The sequence below is a fragment of the Phaenicophaeus curvirostris genome, chromosome 6, assembly GCF_032191515.1.
Source record: "Phaenicophaeus curvirostris isolate KB17595 chromosome 6, BPBGC_Pcur_1.0, whole genome shotgun sequence".
Lineage (NCBI taxonomy): Eukaryota > Metazoa > Chordata > Aves > Cuculiformes > Cuculidae > Phaenicophaeus > Phaenicophaeus curvirostris.
In genome coordinates this window covers 47,322,322-47,341,105 of record NC_091397.1, presented here as the reverse complement: position 1 = coordinate 47,341,105, position 18,784 = coordinate 47,322,322, and positions in this window count along the sequence as shown.

The following is an 18,784-nucleotide window of genomic DNA, read 5'->3' as shown; positions in this document are numbered from 1 at the left end:
CTCACCACAAGAAGGATGTTGAGGCTCTGGAGCGCGTCCAGAGAAGAGCAACAAAGCTGGTGAAAGGGCTGGAGAACAGGCCTTACAAGGAGCGGCTGAGAGAGCTGGGGGTGTTTAGCCTGGAGAAGAGGAGGCTGAGGGGAGACCTCATTGCTCTCTACAACTACCTGAAAGGAGGTTGTGGAGAGGAGGGTGCTGGCCTCTTCTCCCAAGTGACAGGGGACAGGACAAGAGGGAATGGCCTCAAGCTCCGCCAGGGGAGGTTTAGGCTGGACATTAGGAAAAAATTTTTCACGGAAAGGGTCATTGGGCACTGGAACAGGCTGCCCAGGGAGGTGGTTGAGTCACCTTCCCTGGAGGTGTTTAAGGGACGGGTGGACGAGGTGCTGAGGGGCATGGTTTAGTGATTGATAGGAATAATTGGACTCGATGATTCTGTGGGTCTTTTCCAACCTGGTGATTCTATGATTCTATGACATCAGGAAAAAATATTTCACGGAAAGGGTCATTGGGCACTGGAACAGGCTGCCCAGGGAGGGTGTTGAGTCACCTTCCCAGGAGGTGTTTAAAGGACGGGTGGATGAGGTGCTGAGGGTCATGGTTTAGTGATTGATGAGAATGGTTGGACTCAATGATTCAGTGGGTCCTTTCCAACCTACTGATTATATGATTCTATGATCTTTAATGTCCCTTCCGACCCAAACTATCCTGTGACTCTATGATCATCAAGCCCAACTCTACCTGTCCACTACTAAACCATATCCCTAAGCACCTCATCTACTCATCTTTTCAAAACCTCCAGGGATGGTGACTCAATCACCTCCCTGGGCAGTCTCTGCCAGTGCCTGCTAACCCTTTTGGTGAAGAAATTTATCCTAATATCTGATCTGAACCACCCCAGGAACAACTTGAGGCCATAATCAATAGTCTGGATGAAGGGACTGGGTGGTCCCTCACTAAGTTTGCAGATGGCACTGAGCTGAGCAGGCGTGTCAATCTGCTTGAGGGTGGGGAGGCTCTACAGAGGGATCTAGACAGGCTGGATCAATGAGCTCAACATTGACTGATGTTCAACAAGGTTCAAAAAGGCCATGTATCTGGTCCTGCACTGGGACACAACCTCATACAGTCCTACTGATACCATATATGGAATATTTCAAAGTGGAATAATTTTATTTAAGCTAAAGTACAGTTAAGTTTCATCTAAGCAGTTGTGGGTTTTTTCAAGTTACACAGAATGTCCCTCTGCTAGCATGTATTATTTAAAATGGTGTTTTCCAGACATTGTTTGTTTCTTGAATATGACAATGTCTTTTGTTCATTATGCACTGTGCTGAAAAGATACCTCTTCTTCTGTAATCACCTCTGTTTGGAATCCTTACTAATCTGAGAGACAAGGTCAAGTAGAGTGCTGGAGCCAACTCCAAACTAACAAGAGTTTTGACCATTGTGAAGTTTCATAACAATATTAGAAATAGACCTACGAAAGTAACAGAATATATTTAAGATTTCTGGGGAAGTTTATACATATGCATCTAAATGGGAAATATATTCTGTAACCAACTTTTGTCTCGTTGCACATGATGGAGATAAATCCTGCATGTTGCCCAGGGCTGATAAAGGATGCTTGCTTTCTAAAACTTCAAAACGAGTCTTAGAGAGTTTTATTTGCTGGCATTTTCAGTATCACTACAGGCTTGGGAAAGAGTGGCTGGAAGGCTCCCTGGCACAGAAGGATCTTGGGGTGTAGATCGACAGCTGGCTGAACATGAGCCAGCAGAGTGCGCCCAGGGGGGCCAAGAAAGCCAATAGCATTTTGGCTTGTATCAGAAATGGTGTGGCCAGCAGGACCAGGGAAGTGATTCTGCCCTTGTACTCAGCACTGGTGAGGCCACACCTCGAATACTGTGTTCAGTTTTGAGCCTCTCATTATAAGAAAGACATTGAGGTCCTGGAGTGTGTCCAGAGAAGAGCTATGGAGGTGGTGACAGAGCTGGAGAACAAGTTTTATGAGGAGTGGCTGAGGGAACTGGGGTTGTTTAGCCTGGAGAAAAGAAGGCTGAGGGGAGACCTTAACACTGCCTACAACTACCTGAAAGGTGGTTGTAGGGAGGTGGGTGTTGGTCTCTTCTCATAAATAACATACGACAGGATGAGAGGGAATGGCCTCAAGGTGCACCCGGGGAGGTTTAGATTAGGAGTTAGGAAAGATTTCCTCACCTAAAGGTTTATCAGGCACTGGCACAGACTGCCCTCGTAGGTGGTTGACTTACTATCCCTGGAGGTATTTAAAAGACAGGTAGATGAAGTGCTTAGGGATATGATTTAGTAGTGGACAGGTACTGTTGGACTTAATGATCTCAAAGGCCTTTTCCAGCCTAGTGATTCTTTGATTCTGTGCTACTGTATGATTCCTCACCTGTGCCCCCTCTGTGGAGTGGTCGAGTGCTCCCATCATGGAGGGCAAGGTTAAGGGCAACAGCCCCATCCAGCGGGAGCCCTTGACCATACTGTCAGTCCCACAGGCACTGCGCCATACCCTTATAGTCACAGAGTCATACAATCATTTGGACCTTTGAGATCATCACGTCCAACTGCACCTGTCCACTACTAAAATATGTCCCTGAACACCTTGTCTACCTGTCTTTTAAATATCTCCAGGGATGGTGATTCAACAGATACTGAAAATGCTGGCAAATAAACTCTAACACTCAGTTTGGAGTTTTAGAAAGCAAGTATCCTTCTAAGGCAGGCCTAGGAAACCTGAGGAAGTGACCTCCATCAATCATGTACAGCAAGACAAGAGCTGGGTACAGAATATATTACACATTTATATGCATATGTATAAATTTTCCCAGAAATCTGATGCATATTCAATTACTTTCCAAGGACTAATTTTAATGTTATTACGAACTTCATGACAGTCAGATCTCTTGCTCATTTGGAGCTGGCTCCAGTTTTCTGCATTTGAGATAAAGACTGCGAACAGGTGATTATAGAAGAAGACACATCTGTTCAGCACATATACTTAACACAAGGCATAACAGTGTCTGGAAAAACACTATTTGAAAAAAAATCCATGCTATCAGAGAGACATTCTGTCTGACTTTCAAAAATACAGTTATTTGGATGAAAACTTTACTTGAGCTTAAATCAAAATATTCCACTTATTGTAACAGTAACTACTTTTCATATTATAATCACTTCCCTGGGCAGCCGATTCCAGTACCTGATAACTCTTTCAGCAAAGAAATTTTTCTTAAATCTAATCTGAACCTCCTATGGCGCAACTTGAGGCCGTTGCCTCTCATGCTATTGCTTATTACTTACGAGAAGAGACCAACACCCACCTCCCTACAACCTCCTTTCAGGAAGTTGTAAACAGTGATAAGGTCTCCCTGCCTCCCTTTCTCCAGGCTAAAAAAACCTCAGCTCACTCAGCTGCTTCTGGTTAGACTTGTTCTCCATCTCTTTCACCAGCTTTGTTAACCTTCTCTGGACATGCTCTAGCACCTCAGTGTCCTTCTTGTAGTGCATGGCTCCAAATAGAACGTAGTATTTGAGGTGCGACCTCACCAATGCCAAGTTCAGAGGCAGAATCACTCCCCTGGACCTGCTGGTCACACCGTTTCTGATATCAGCCAAGATGCCATTGGCCTTCTTGGCCACCTGGGCACGCTGCTGGCTCATATTCAGCCTACTGCCAACCACTGCTCCCAGGTCCTTTCTGCCAAGCAAAGGTAGAATTGTCACCATTTTCTGCTCAACTGACACAATACATTTCACTCATATCTGTCACAACAAAATTATTTCAGTCTCTCCAAGAGCTGGAGCAGCTCTGAATAGCTTTGGAGTAAGACTGAAGTTTCCAGATATGGAAGAATCACAGAATGGTTTGGGTCAGAAGGGACCTTAAAATCATCTAGTTATGAGCAGGGTGACCTTCCACTAGACCAGGTTGCTCAAAGCCTCATCCAACCTGACCTTGAACACCTACGAGGATGGGGCATCCATGATTTCCCTGGACAACCTGTTCCAGTGCCTCACCACCCTCATGGGATTTTTTTTTCATAATATCTAATCTAAATCTTCCCTCTTTCAGCTTAAAACCATTGTTCCTCATCCTGCCACTGCACTCTTTGATAAGGAGCCCTTCCCTAGAACCAAAGTGATAAAGCGGGTCAGGACCAGGAGGATCTTAATGAGAGAAATATGAATGTTTTCAAAGATTCGTTTCCTGTCAGCCTTTAGTCAAAGTCATGTTGTTCTCTCTCCCTCATGTTTCTCCATGTTTGGTTGGTTTGGTAAGGTGGTTTTGAGTAATATATGAGAAACTTTTTTGTCAAAGGTATATTTCTACTGACACCTTTAGCTGTATTTAATCATAACCGGAAAGCACTCAAATGCAATGGTCTTGTCTCTGTACAAAGATGGTGCCCCCTTCTGTTTATTAGAATAAGCCATATTTCAAGCCAATACCCTTTTGAGCTTTTCATTACAGGGAACTATGGAAAACTACTTCTCTTGTGCCTTTTCTAAGTGACTTGCAAGAAGTCTGATTGTGCTAGCTATTCCTGAAATGCTTCTTCAAATAGAGGCTACATGAGTGGAAATGTTGCACCATCTCAGCTGCCTTTTAGGTCATTGTAACTGAAGTGCTCTGAACTGCTACTTTCCCTTCTCCTTTCTGTTTAAAATTGGTGTTTTCTTTTACCACACTGCTGGTTTACTTTCACATTAAACTATACCAGAAATAGAAAAAAAACCCAACCCCAAAACAGGCATAAACACAATCTACTTGCACTAGTATCTTCATTTCTACTGGTAACATTTCCTGATGTGGAGAAAACCCTCAGCTCATTATCTGAGTCCTGTGAGGTAGTATTTTGCTTGTCCTTCCCTTAAATATCCAGAGACCAGAGTTGAGAATAGCCGGCCTAGCTTTTGAGGGGATTGGGAAAGGAGTAGTCCTATAGAATTGAATCAGGACATAAGTGACTGGAGTGTAAATATTTCATGAAATAAGGGAACAAACACCATGTAAAAAAGTACATACTTAATTTAAGTACTTCAGGATGATTTTTGTCATCTGGATAGAAAAGAGACAAATTGTTATTAATCTAAATGGGAAATATAAAAAATATAGACAAATCATAATTTCTATAGATCTTTTCTTAAAAGTTAATCATTCTTCAACAGTCTGTAAAACTCTGGTCCATCAGCCTGCGGCATTTTATGAGGGTGTGTGGGTAATTTTGTGTTTTACACAGAAATGTCATTGTCTTGCTGGCAGCCTACAACCTGAACGTTAATATACGTCTTCACCATGAACTGAACTGCAGTCTTGTCAAACAGTTCAAGTTTATAGGAACTCTGTTAACAGCCAAAATAGTGGTTTGAGTTCAGAGTGTGGTATCTTACCTTAAATTGCTACTGAGATGGGTTAGGAGCAAAGGCAATCAGAAAGGTAATGTCAGGGAAATCAGAACAGAAGCCTCTTTCTTAAAAAGAGCACATCCTCAGTGTAGCCGTGACAGTCCAGGTATGATCAGTGAACTAAAGTCACAGAGATGCGTGTGCATATTCTGCTGTCCCAAACCTTACACAACAACCAGTCAAAAGGTGGTGACAGACATCTGTGGCTTCTAACAGATTAAGTCAAACAACTGTTTTCCTGAATTACAGATGTTAATGCCCTCAGATTCTGAGCTTTGCATGGAAGCAGCTGTGGCAGGAGCACATGTTCCCTTATGCTAGCTTTGCTATGGCAGCAGTACGAGCTCCTCTGACAGGTGAAGCAGGCATCTGTGCTTATTTAACCACTACTAAGATCTGACAGATTTTATCTGTCAGCACCTCAAAAGAATAAGTCAATATCGACTTTAGCTAGTGTATGTCAGAAAGCAGATGGTTTGGTACCTATAATTCCATTACAGAGAAAAAAAAAACATTGATAAAGAAGATAGAAATGGGGGATATGGGGGATAAAGTAATACACAATGAGATCACTGTTCTTGTTTTCCAATTTTCCTCTGTATTGTGTCAATACAGATAGATGCATTTTTTTCCTCAGTGCTTGATTTGACTTGACACATGTTGATGAAAAAGACAGCATGGATTAAGCATCCATTAAGAGGAACAAAACCAACTCACATAAGGCAGTATAAAGCTCTGAAATTCTCTTGTTGCGTGTTCAGGACTACTTATATGCAGAATTACTGCTCTTACAGCTTAACCTGTTAATCTGTTGTAACAGGTCTAGATATTGATAGGATGTGTGTTCCTCATTTTCTAGGAAGTTCTCTCTTTGTCTGACATCCAAACATGTACCAAAACCTGACAAACTCCTTTCAAAACTCAGTGTGCAGAAATAATAAGATATGTCAGTGCTAATCTACAACTGCAAAGAGTCCTATACAAAGCAGAAACACCTGGCCACTAGAAAATACAGGAGAGCTACAACACTTGAAATTATTTAGCTTTAATTGCAATTTTCTGAAAACAATCCTGAGTACCTACTTGCAAAATTTCCATTTAACAGGCTGATATTCTCACTGAAGAAATTATTATAAACCTCCACACATTTAAAAATAGTAAATAGCAGTTTCCTTTCATTTTATTATTAGTGTTCTGTACAAAAGATAGGAATCCAATTTATGCATAATAAGGTAATTATTCCACTGGAACCCATTGAGATCTTGAAACACATCTTGACTCATTCTAAATTCTGCTGTTTTTTTGTAGGAATTTATTGTCCATACATGCTATTCTGTAAGCGTGGGACTGGCAAAACTGTGTGACTTCTTTAGTAGCAAATACTCTTAAGCCTAGCTATGGGTATGGATTAGGTAGCACAGCTCAGCCTCCCTGAGTAGATAGCCTCAAAAGGAAAAAGGCTAAGATGTCATAATTAATGTTGTCATAAGACACTTCAGTTTCTAAAGCATCTTATTGTTAAAGTTGAGTTGAGACAACCGAAGTCCAAAAATGGATCAATTGATTATTCGTTTATTTAGGTAGGAAAGCAAAAGCAGCGCTGGGCGGCCAGGGAGTTGCAGCTCCACCAGGGCTCGCAAATTCAGGTAAGTTGAGCAGCCCCTTTTATTCCCCTGCCCCCGAAGTTCGTTTGGACACCAGAAAACGCCCCTTGGTTTCTTCTGTGTACCTGGCTTTTCCCACTTGTTTGCTCCAGGCGATTTCGAAGGGCTTGGTTGCAAAATCAGTGGATACTATCTATATACAAAACACATATTGTCATGGTAACCTTTAACAGTTACTTAAGATAGCATTGTGATTTCATCTTTCTTGTCAAACAGGATGTTTCTGTGCTTTAAAACAAAAAAGACCGTTTAGTCGGCTTGATCGGCAAATTACTTTCTGTAACTCATTACATTATGGACAGGTATTAAACAAACATAAATTTAACTGATTAATAGTATTAAGAAAATGCTCTTCATGTCCCACAGCCTTTGACTTTTTTGAAAAAGTACAGAATGGGAGGAAGCTAGGTTTGGCCTTTACGTTTTGGGTTTTATTCCCAGTGACTGCTAGGTAGCTTTAAAGTCCCTGAAAAAAGAAATGTACATGAAGACCAAGAAGCGTTAAGAGACACAAACATTTTACCTTCCCTTCCAACTCAGACTTCCTCCTCTTCATCAACTCCACTGCCTATTCCTCCTCATCCTTCCTTCACATAAGCTGTTTTCCCCACCTCTTATCTGTGTTTGTTTTGTCAGCTCTCCACTCCTTTATGCAAATGTTTCTCGTTTATAACCATTCTTACCTCAGACTCTATGCTCTGCTTTGGCTGACCATTATGCATTTTTGAGGATAAACGGTTAATGAGAAAAGAAAGATGTTTTGAGGATTAAAAGCCCTTTTACCTTTCCTTACATTGAGGCAAATGTATTCACTTTATTTTTAAAGAACTATCCACCTCATGCAAGGTTGACAGGTACCTTCAAAATAGTCTTCCAATTATATCACCTCCCTATTCTCAAAGAAGAAGGAATGTTTGCAGCTTTGCCTGGAGATCATATTGCATTTTGACAAGCCTCACAAGACAAATACAACTTTAATCTAGCTGGGAATTTAGGTCAAGCACAAATTGTAAAGCTTAATAGGTAAGGAGAAATATGGAAAATATATTTCGTTGTAGTTCCGTAAAGATTTTCTCTCTGTATCTTGCAGATTCTGCTGGTATTGTTATTTCTTCTGTCTGCCCAACATGGTGTACTTCTTTTGGGTAACCAGTAACTGATGATAATTTGTTACCAATTATTCCATTAAACTTTCTTGTTGCGTCATTATTACTTGAAGTATAGCAAACCTTTCGGGTCAGTAAAAAGGCTATCCTCCTCTAGTTTCTCATTCCTCTTTCTGCATTTCTTTCCCCTTCTTGTATTGGCACACAAGTTGTTACTTGTGCAAACCATGCAGAAAATCAAATAGGAGGATTAGCTGTGTTTATCTGTTTTTTTTCATCTTAAAGTGTTTGTTGAAAAACTGCCTCAGCCCATAGCATAAGAAGTCAAATGTCTGCCTAACAATTTACTGCTATTAGATTTGTATTCTGGAATAGAGTGTAAATATAAAACAGAGGCAGAATTATGTGGGCTGAGAGCAACAATAAAAACTGATTTTGGGAAATATGGATTTCTATCAGGGAAGTGTTTCTTGCCTACAGTCTTTAGGCAGTGAAGAACTACTTTTAGAAGAGTTGCTTGTCATTGCTCTGTCCTATATACAAACTGTGTTAAAAGATACTCCTTACAAAAGTAAACATAAAGACAAGCTTTGCTCTACGTACGTGGATTCTTCTTTCCTTTTATTTATTTTTTTTTTGTTGAAGTGCAGACGGCCTCAAATCCTTCCTTTCTTTTCTATTTTCCATTCTTCTTAAAGTTCGGTCTTCATCTCACCTTACTCACTGCACCATTCTGAAGGCATGCAGGGAATGCTTTTTTCCTAACCTTTCCACCCCAGAACAAACTATAACAAAGACCTTTGCCTTTGGAAGCTAGAAGAGTGGTGATGGTGTGAGAATGTAGGCCTAATTCCCTGCCGTTTCACAGTCAGCTTTGTTAAAGTATTCAATTTGCAAAGCATAGATCAGTATCTCTGATGTGACCCTTAGAGCTGCTAGTGACTAACTAGTGCCTCCACTGTGGTGCTTATTGCAACTGTGTCCTGCCCTAATCACTGAGTCCTGCTTTGCAGGTAACTCTTGCTTACGTAGTTACTCTGCTTTCCAGACAATGCAGTGACCTGATCTTTTATAAAACTCTGAAATGAGCACTACTATGCAGCCCCAATTCACAGAACTGTGTTCGTATAGCTACAAAGGGCTATTATAAAGCACAATAGAGTATAATTAAAGTTTAGGAGGAGTGAATTGAAATTTAAAAATGTGAAAAGGTGCAATGAAATTAAAATCTGGATCTTTAGAAAAACTGCACTGGCTAGCATCCAGTAGACATGACTGTTCTCATCCAGAAGCAAAAACAATTAGGAAAACTCTACTTTAACTCGGGTGGCGTGGTTTGTGCCTCTTTATTTATGACTGTGATGGCTGCAGATCTGCTGCACATTCATTGCCATCATTCCCTCCACACTTTAACATAAGAGAGTTTTGAGTGGGCTTGCAAACTCTCAACATTCAACAGTCAGGATTTTCTCAGTGTTGCTGTTTACTGCTACTGGTTTCTTGGACTATTAGTTACAGTGCTCTGTGCTAGCACCATGCTGACGCTGGGCATCCCTGGAGGGGCACTTCGCCCCAGTACAATATTGCAGTAAGGGATCTCGCAGTAAAGGTTTGGACTCGAAGTGAAAACTATTTCCAGCTACTCAAGATATAAAATGACTGTCTGGTCAGTAGAATTATAGAATCAGAAGTTCATGTGTGTAACTGACATTCACATGACGGAAAGTACAGCTAAGTGACCACATGGTTCTCTCATCCATAATGGAACCTGATGCACTGTCTGATGATCTGGAATCAGGATAGGTCCCTTATAATTTCTTTCTACTGTGCTACATCTAGGATGAATTTCAACTCGAAAACATCTACAATTCCAGATTGAAAAGGTTCTGGAAGACAGTCCCAGTGCTTTCACTACGAGGTTTTAGTAGAACAAGATGTGAATTTCAGGATTCCCAAAATAAGGATTGATACAGTAAAAGCAGTTCCATCAGCACAGTGAATGCTGACCTAGATATGTATGTCTTCATTTCTCTCCATACATTGGATATTCAATCTTACTCAGTCTGAAGAGAACCTTCAGATAAAGTTATTGTAGAAAGATGTATTAACTGAATTGTAGAAATATTTATGCCCAGCAACTCCTGCTAGATCAATGATATGGTTAGCTGATGCTCTCAACAGGTGTGTCTGAAAGTCAGTTTGTTACTGTTTAACAGCTTTTCTTGACACAGACTATGTTAAATTGTATGCAGTTCCATAACTGATTTTTTTGTTGCATTCAAATTTTATTCTATGTCACTGTCATTTTTTGGAACAAATTTGTGAACTGTCTTCTCATTCAGGAGAAACTCAGCTGAGAACCACAGAACACATTTTTTACAATATAAACATTGTGAAACAGTAAACATAAATTCACTGTGAGACAGTCAATGTAGAGCACTAGAATCAGAAAGTAGCAGCTGGTTCATTTTAAGCAAAATGAGAGCCTCAGTGTGCATGGGTTTGTGAATATTTGATGTAGCAAGGAGACAAGAAATATGAGAAGAGTACTCGATTTTTAATGGAAATTAATGGCTAAAAAGTTTTTACAAAACATTTTAACTAAGCTGCTATCAGGGCCCTCAGTGAGCCCACAGGCTCTATTGACCAACTTGTAACCACCTTTGGAACCCCTTCCCTACCTCCCAGGCTTTGGGTGTCTCTGGTCACAGGCAACTCTGGTGTGGCCCAAGTGCGTAACATTGGACCAGACTGCTCTGAAAACAGCTGAGTCATGAGACAGAGATGTGAGAAACCTAACATGGTACTGGGATGCACATTTCCATCCATGCATATTCCACCCCACTGGCTCAGGAGCTGCATTTCAACTCAGGCCTCGCTGTCAGCTCCTGCCTGAACTGTTGTCTGTATGCGATGCCGAGCCTGGTATTCTGCCAGCCCTGATCTTTCCTTCCTGACTTGTCTCCCTGGGTTGACCTTGGACCTGCAGGTGTCTGCAGGGTTGTCTAGACATCAGCACACTTTTGGCTGAACGTGGCTACTGTCACCAGACCTGCTTTGCTCTTATTGTGCAGGTAGCGTGGGATCACACTCCTTTTAGGAAAGGCATTGCTCCCATCTACTTGCCATCCTGACTCATCCTCTTGGCGCCCCTTCCTTTGCAGAGCAGCTCATTCTTGCTGTTTTCTGACAGCTAAAGCAAAAAATATTTTTCTACACTAACTTTAAAAGCTTTAAAACTTTAGCACAGGAAAGGCATAAGTTTTCGTAGTTATGTGGGTGCACCTGTGCTGACCTTAGCATCATTGAGGGTTACAGTAAGACTAAAAAGAGGACACAGATCATCTGCACAGAAACGAAATTTATTTGTTTTCCTGTTTGACTTCACTCATTTAGCTGCAGAACCAGTTTATTTGAGTGAAGTTACGCAGGCTTAGGGACTAGAGCCATAAGAAGTAGCAATTAGTACATGACTCGTTCGCACATGGAAGGTAGGTACAAAGGGCATATTATTCCAGATTACAAAACTGTTTAAGATTGGAAGTGAAAACATCGTATTCCCTCATTGTAGAACTGGAGGAAACCACTCTTTTACTTCACGAGATCATATTAAAAATAAATCAGGTAGGATAAACAAAATCTATGTGTATAACATTGTATCTTGAAAATACACCCTACATGCCAAGCAAAACTAATATGGTATTTAGTAAAAAGTAGCTTAATTCTACATGCAAAATGTAAAATCTCCACCAACAATGCCAGCCAATATTTCATTAGCGACAAAATATTTAATAGGCATAGAAACCCTTCCTTAAAAGATAGTTGAGACTTGGGAGAATCACCTTATCCATGGCTCCACCTGGGCAGGCAGGCTTGTTACTTAGTTCAGTCTCAGGTGACATTCTTTATAGCAAGTAGGAAGCTTGCAAGCCTTTGAGCTTAGTTATTAAGCCAAGGTGGTTGTTGATAAAGACCAGATTATGGGATATCAGTTATATAAATCCATATAATCTGCAAAAGTTTTGTTACGTGGGACTCACAGGGTGCCAGTGATCCCAGGAAAGGAAAAGTAAAGGCTACAGGAGTAAGAAAGCCAAATTGTACTTGGTAGCTGCTCAGGAATAGGTATGTAATTTCTTAGTCTCGCTGTCTTTGCCCTGTCTGTTGCACTGTAGAGACCCTAATTCTTTGTATGCTAATTTTGTGCTATATTAGCTTGTGCACTGTACAGACCTCTGCCACGTTGCAACATACAGAGACATACCTTGCTGCTATGAATCTGCATAGGGCCTGTATGCTGCCCTGTGCTGGTCTGCTTTGTAAGTGACCACCATATACACTAGAGGAAGGACAAATTGTACCTCAGCTTCTGAGCTTCTCAGGAAGCAGAGCAGATAGCTTTTTTCTGCGTTCATCCTTTTTCCAGATAAGGAGGTCATTATAAGTGATCCTTATAAAGGTTTAAAACTGTATACTTTTGGACATCAGATCATTATCTAAGTTACAGAGCATTGCAACAGGAGTGTTTAGTGAGATTTTTCTCTATAAATCCCATTTTCTACTACTCTTTCCCATCCATAGTGCTTGGTGTATCTTCACGATGGAGGGCAGGTCTAACGTTAGTCACCTCTCTGTGGTGGAGGTCAGACAGCTTCCCTGCTGCCTCTGCTCACCTTTAATGAGATGCAATCTTATTTCTCACCAATAATGGGCTGTTTTTTTCTCCTTTACCACTTACTTTCTTGCTGTTCCACTGTGGTGCATCAGGAAACAATGCAAGCTGTGCAGTCCTAACGTTTGCAAAGCCTCTCTGCATCCTGTGTGACAATCTCAGTAACCTTCGTGTTCAGTATGTGCAGTCTAACAGTACCAGCAGCATTCAAATGCTATTATCAGCATACCAAGCCAGCATGGAATGTCCCCTGTGGAACCGATCTGCCGCAGCTAGTTTGTAACTCAAGGGCATAGGGCTCTATTTATCTTATCTGCAGAGGATAAAAACTCTCATGAGGGTGTTCCAGTTTTCTGTTTTGTTATTCCATGATAGAGTCTATACTTATTAACCTCCCAGGTATCAACACCTAGGACAAATTTAGCATCCGGTGTAACTGTGACTGATTTAAGTGATTTTGTTTACTTGGAAATCATACATTTGCCATAAATTGTGAAAGGCCAGGGGGTTCTGAAACAGCTTTCAAAGATGGAAGCTAGCCAGCTTTAGTGCCAGTCTGATTTGGTTTGAGTATGTCCAACAAAGCTTTTTGGTGCACTTACTTAACATCATTTGTTTCAAAGAAAAAAAATATCAGTGCCCAACAGCATCCTGATTTGCAAGCACAGAAATGTTTTTTTCTATTAAATTGTAGTGCCTGCTACAACTTCTGTTAGCAGACACAACAAACCCTAGGAACAGTAGAAAACATTCCAAAATGCAGCTTTATAGCAAGAACACAACATTAATCAGTGAAGAATGACTTTCACCGGAGATTAATTTAGTGTGTGCTGTGAGGGAGGAAGCTCCTTTGGCACTAGAGCGAGTTGCTGTTTCCCAACAATGAAGTCTCCCATGCAGATGAAGTTGAAACATATGAAGACTTTATTGGTTTATAGGGGGTTTTATGCAAATGAAATGAGCAAAAGACCAAGATAGAGACAAAGGAAGCATTATATGGAACATTTCTAAAGGAGATGTGGCACGGAACTTAAGTTTGCAGTCAGTTAACATTATTTTTTATTGCAGCTCTTAAAATTAGTAAAGTATTTGGATTAATTTCTGTCTTTGGACCTAATTGGAGTCTCCACCCTTTATGTTTAAGAAAGACTGGGATGTTCTTCATAGCAAGACTAAAGATCTGTAGTTTATGGATAGCTTCCTTGGTTTTAGCAGCTAGCCCAGGTCCCTGCTCAGTAGAGGTGTTTCCAAAAGAGCTCTGAGTTCTGAATTCCTGAATGATGCCTCAGTTGGTTACTTGGGCGGGGGAGATGGAACAGGAAAAAAAAATCCCTGCAAATTTTTAGAAAAAGAACTATTTACTATGTTGATTTTAACAATTTCATAACTAGTTTTGATTTTCTTTAATTTTGGATAGAAAAACTTCTTTGTTTGCAATGCTTATATGTATTAATTTGATATTCAGACCTGAAATAATGTTCTAGAGCCTGGCATATTCATTCTTAAAGCTCAAGCAACCTAATTGCCACTAATAGGAATGTGTAGGTGTAAATTATGGGAGTATAAGATGCAGTTATGCTGATCAAGAACCAGGGTGAAGAGGAGTTGAGTTTTGGTCACTACTGATAGGAATAAAACCTAGTAAAGATCAGTAGGTAAATATCAAGAGAAAGCATCAGATATCAGTATATATCAGAGGATATATCTCAGTAGAAGAGTTTTATTTTTGGATATGCACAAGGGATAAATCTACTTTTATTTCCATAAATCCACTCTGAAAATTAACAGCATGCTGCAACTACTGTCTTGAAAAAAAACTTTTTATGTAAAGGAGAAGCTCTAGCACTGTCCCATAATCTAATTTGTATTAATTTGGCTAAAAAGAAGAATTCTTTACATAAAGAGACTCCTCCCTGTTGTTGTCCCCATCTCTGCAAACTTTTCTTCTATGCTCTAATATTCTAGTTTATACCTAATATGTCAGAATGGATACCAGGATAGTGTAAAAAAAACTTGGATTGAAGGAAAAATTAATACAGTAGATAATGAAGCCTCTTCTCATTTGTATTTATTTTCTCAGCTTCTACAAAACTTGCTGCATTGTTTAAGAAATACTATGAGTTCTCTTGAAGATTCAGGTCTTCATATTTGCTGTCAGTATAGATGATTCACTGTCTTTCTTTGTCTGTGCACCCATAAACTCTATCGTATGACTAATTAATCTGCTGTAATTACATGAACTTAGTAATGTAGTTTATGGCTTAGCTTTCAAGTTTGCTGGAGTACTTATTTGAAAGTTTTTAATTGTTCAGTGTGTTGGCCTTGAAGGCACTAAAACGTGCACAATACGTGTATGTTTTGACCATTCAAAATTAATTAACACTAAGGCAATTAGAAGTCTTCTGAAGTGTGTGAGCTGTCCAAGTTATAATGAAATGGAAAATTGACTTTGTAGTCACTAATTACCACATTAACTGGGCACTTCCTTGCACCTTTAAACCTTGGAGATTTTATTAGAATATTGGATTAAATAAAAATATGATTTAGTCTTTTCTCAAACGGAAAAGTGAAATACATAAGCTTTCCAGAATAGGCTATTGCAGATGTATCCAGAATATTTTGAGAATGCATTCAGTGAAGAAAAATCCTTCGCATCAGCCATATTCCCTGAATGTTCCTTCCCTTTGAGGAAATGGAACATGTTCCCTTTTTAAATATTTGCTGAATTCATGCCTAAGTGGAATATTTTCCCCATGTTGTTTAAATGCATATGCTCTTTTGGTCTCTGCTTTGTGACTCCCAAAATAATGCATTTGGGTTGTCTTCTCGTGCTGTTAGGCCAAGGGGAACTTTCTACAGAATGTGAAGTCCTTGAACTTCTCCAGCTCTTTTCTCTCTCTGTAAGGATTTCTATAGTCTCTAGGAAGATGTCTTCGTAATAACTTGCATTATTTGCTTTTCATTTTGCCTCTGAGTCTGACCAAGGATGGTGGTTACTTTTAACCCAAAAGTTGGGCCTTTTTTGCCTTTGATGCTATTATAATTTATAGAAATATAGCCTAATTAATATATTATGTCTGTGGGAAAAGCAAACCACTGTGAGGTCTAGGACCTGTTGTTTATCTTCTAGTATTAGTGACAATTTATTAGAAACTCTGCAGTCCTGACAATGTATTAGTTTTAAGCTGGATACTGGTGCACAAAGCAATAAATTTCCCATTTTCTTTCTATCTGAGAGTCCATTCACCTTCTGATACAATTCCTGTGAGGAATAAATCAGACTTAATGAGGCCCTCATCATCTCCTTTTGATGTTGTGCACTCTGCTGGTGCAACCTTGCAGAATGACAAAATGCATTAGATTTTGTGTTTGGTGGGAACGGTTGGACTCGATGATCCGGTGGGTCTCTTCCAACCTGGTTATTCTGTGATTCTGTGATTCTGTGTGATTTTTTGCTTCCCTTTCTGCATATGTTTTGTGACATGTTTTCCTAGATTGTGCTGACTGTCACAGAACGTAAGGCTTCTTGTATTGTTCTTCTTGACTTTGATTTAGATCTTTGTATGCATATTCCTTATTACCCTCTGGATGTGAGCTTCATACCTGAGTTGTCCTTTTTACTGGCATTTTGTATTTTCAGTCATGTCTGCTGACTTAGACGGCCATCCATCTGCTAGAAGTCTTGGTCTGGGCTGAGTAGGTCTTGAGCTACCACTAAATAATGTGTCCAGATTTAATTCTAAATCAGCCAGCATTTTCTGAAGCTTTTTAGTTGTGTTGTAGATTTCAACATCATTTTCTTTCATGAGAAAACAAATTTGATTCCGATTCAACCACAGATACTTCTGATCTAATCTTCTGCCTTAGATAAAACCACATTTTATGGCACAGCTATTGTATTTCTTACATTTCTATGCCGCAGCTTTGCTGCTTCCTTTGACCTGTTTAACAGGAAATGCCTAAACATGCCATGCATTTCAGCACCAGCCACTATAAAAAAGTGATCTTCTTAATGTAAATTTTTCTTTTAATCATAGGATTATAGAATGGTTTGGGTTGGAAAGGACCTTAAAGATCATCCAGTTCCACCCCTGCCTACCACAGGCAGAGACACCTTCTGCCAGATCAGGTTGCTCAAAGCCTCATCCAACCTGGCCTTGAACAGCTCCAGGGATGGGGCAACCATGCCTTCCCTGGGAAACTTGTTCCGGTGCCTCACCACACTCACAGTGAAAAATTTCTTCATAACATCTCATCTAAATCACCCTTCTTTCAGCTTAAAACCATTCCCCCTTGTCCTATCCCTGCACTCCCTGATAAAGAACTCCTCAGCTTTCCTGTAGGCCCCCTTTAAGTACTGGGAGGTTGCTCTAAGGTCTCCCTGGAGCCTTCTCTTCTCCAGGCTGAATAACCCCAACACTCTCAGCCTTGTATTGAATACACAATATAAGTGTTTGAAATTCCTTCCATTGTGTCCTCTACTTATAGAGAGTTAGAGCTGTGACAGAGCCTTTAGGATGCATATTTTGATTTTATTTCTGATGTTATGCAACATTAAGTAGAATGTGGCACACAGGATGCGTAGCAAAGATCAACTACATTAAGTGCTTAGATTCCACTTGGCCTTGAATTTCTTCATGTTCTCTATTACACAGCACCAATTTCTCAGAGGTGCAGCTCTTCACAAATTGTGCCGCTAACAGTACAGAGAATGCAGAGGAAGTTCAGAAGCCAGTGAAACAGGAAGGTACGTGCTTCCTGGTCAGTCCTTCCATCTGTGCATTCATGTGCAGCTAAGAACAGCATTAGTGAGAAGAACTTTAATTCCCCAAGGAAGAAACATCAATTGCATTATAGTACAGATTGTAAATGACAAATGCACTGCCTTGGTTCTATGTAACAAAGGGATATTCATCGCTTTTTTGTAAACTGACGCTGTATATTGCTTGCTGTTCATTTCTGCCTCCCCGATCCAGGTTGCAGCAAACTGCTCTTGGCCAAAGAAAAGGAAGACGGTAATATTAGCTCTCTTGACTTGAACTATAGTCAAGAAATTTCCTGAGAAAGAGTCTGAGGCAAGAGTATTTTTCTAGCTTTCCTTCACTTGTATTTTTTTCTTTTAGGAAAATTCAAGCCTAAGGACCTCTACTGCATTTAAACAACTTCATAGAACTTCCACTTTTGAGAACTGTACTGATTTTATACTAGGGAAATATTAGGAAAAACAAAGTGTAAAGAAATAGTGTAAAGAAATTTTAGCCTGGAGAAGAGGAGGCTGAGGGGAGACGTCATTGCTCTCTATAACTATCTGAAAGGAGGTTGTGGAGAGGAGGGTGCTGGCCTCTTCTCTCAAGTGACAGGGGCAGGACAAGAGGGAATGGCCTCAAGCTCTGCCAGGGGAGGTTTAGGCTGGACATTAGGAAAAATTTCTTCACAGAAAGTGTCATTGGGCACTGGAACAGGCTGCCCAGGGAGGTGGTTGAGTCCCCTTCCCTGGAGGTGTTTAAAGCACGGGTGGACGAGGTGCTGAGGGGCATGGTTTAGTGTTTGATAGGAATGGTTGGACTCGATGATCCGGTGGGTCTCTTCCAACCTGGTTATTCTATGATTCTATGATTCTATGAAATTGTTTTGTGTATTTCTTAATTAATAAGTTCAATAATACCTCTGAATACATAAACATAGTTCCTGTCCTGTGTGAAGAAAATTACTTGAGTGCAAGGAATGTGTCAGAAGTGTTATTTATAAACTTTGTTTAGACAGGAGTGGTATTTTCCCTCAAAATTACTAATTTAAAGAAAAATAATGTAAAAACATGTGACACCAGGGCATCGGTTTACTTTCATGCAGGGGAATTTTTTTTTATTTTCCCTTAAATCCTTCCCTTTCCTTGTGTGATGGCTTGT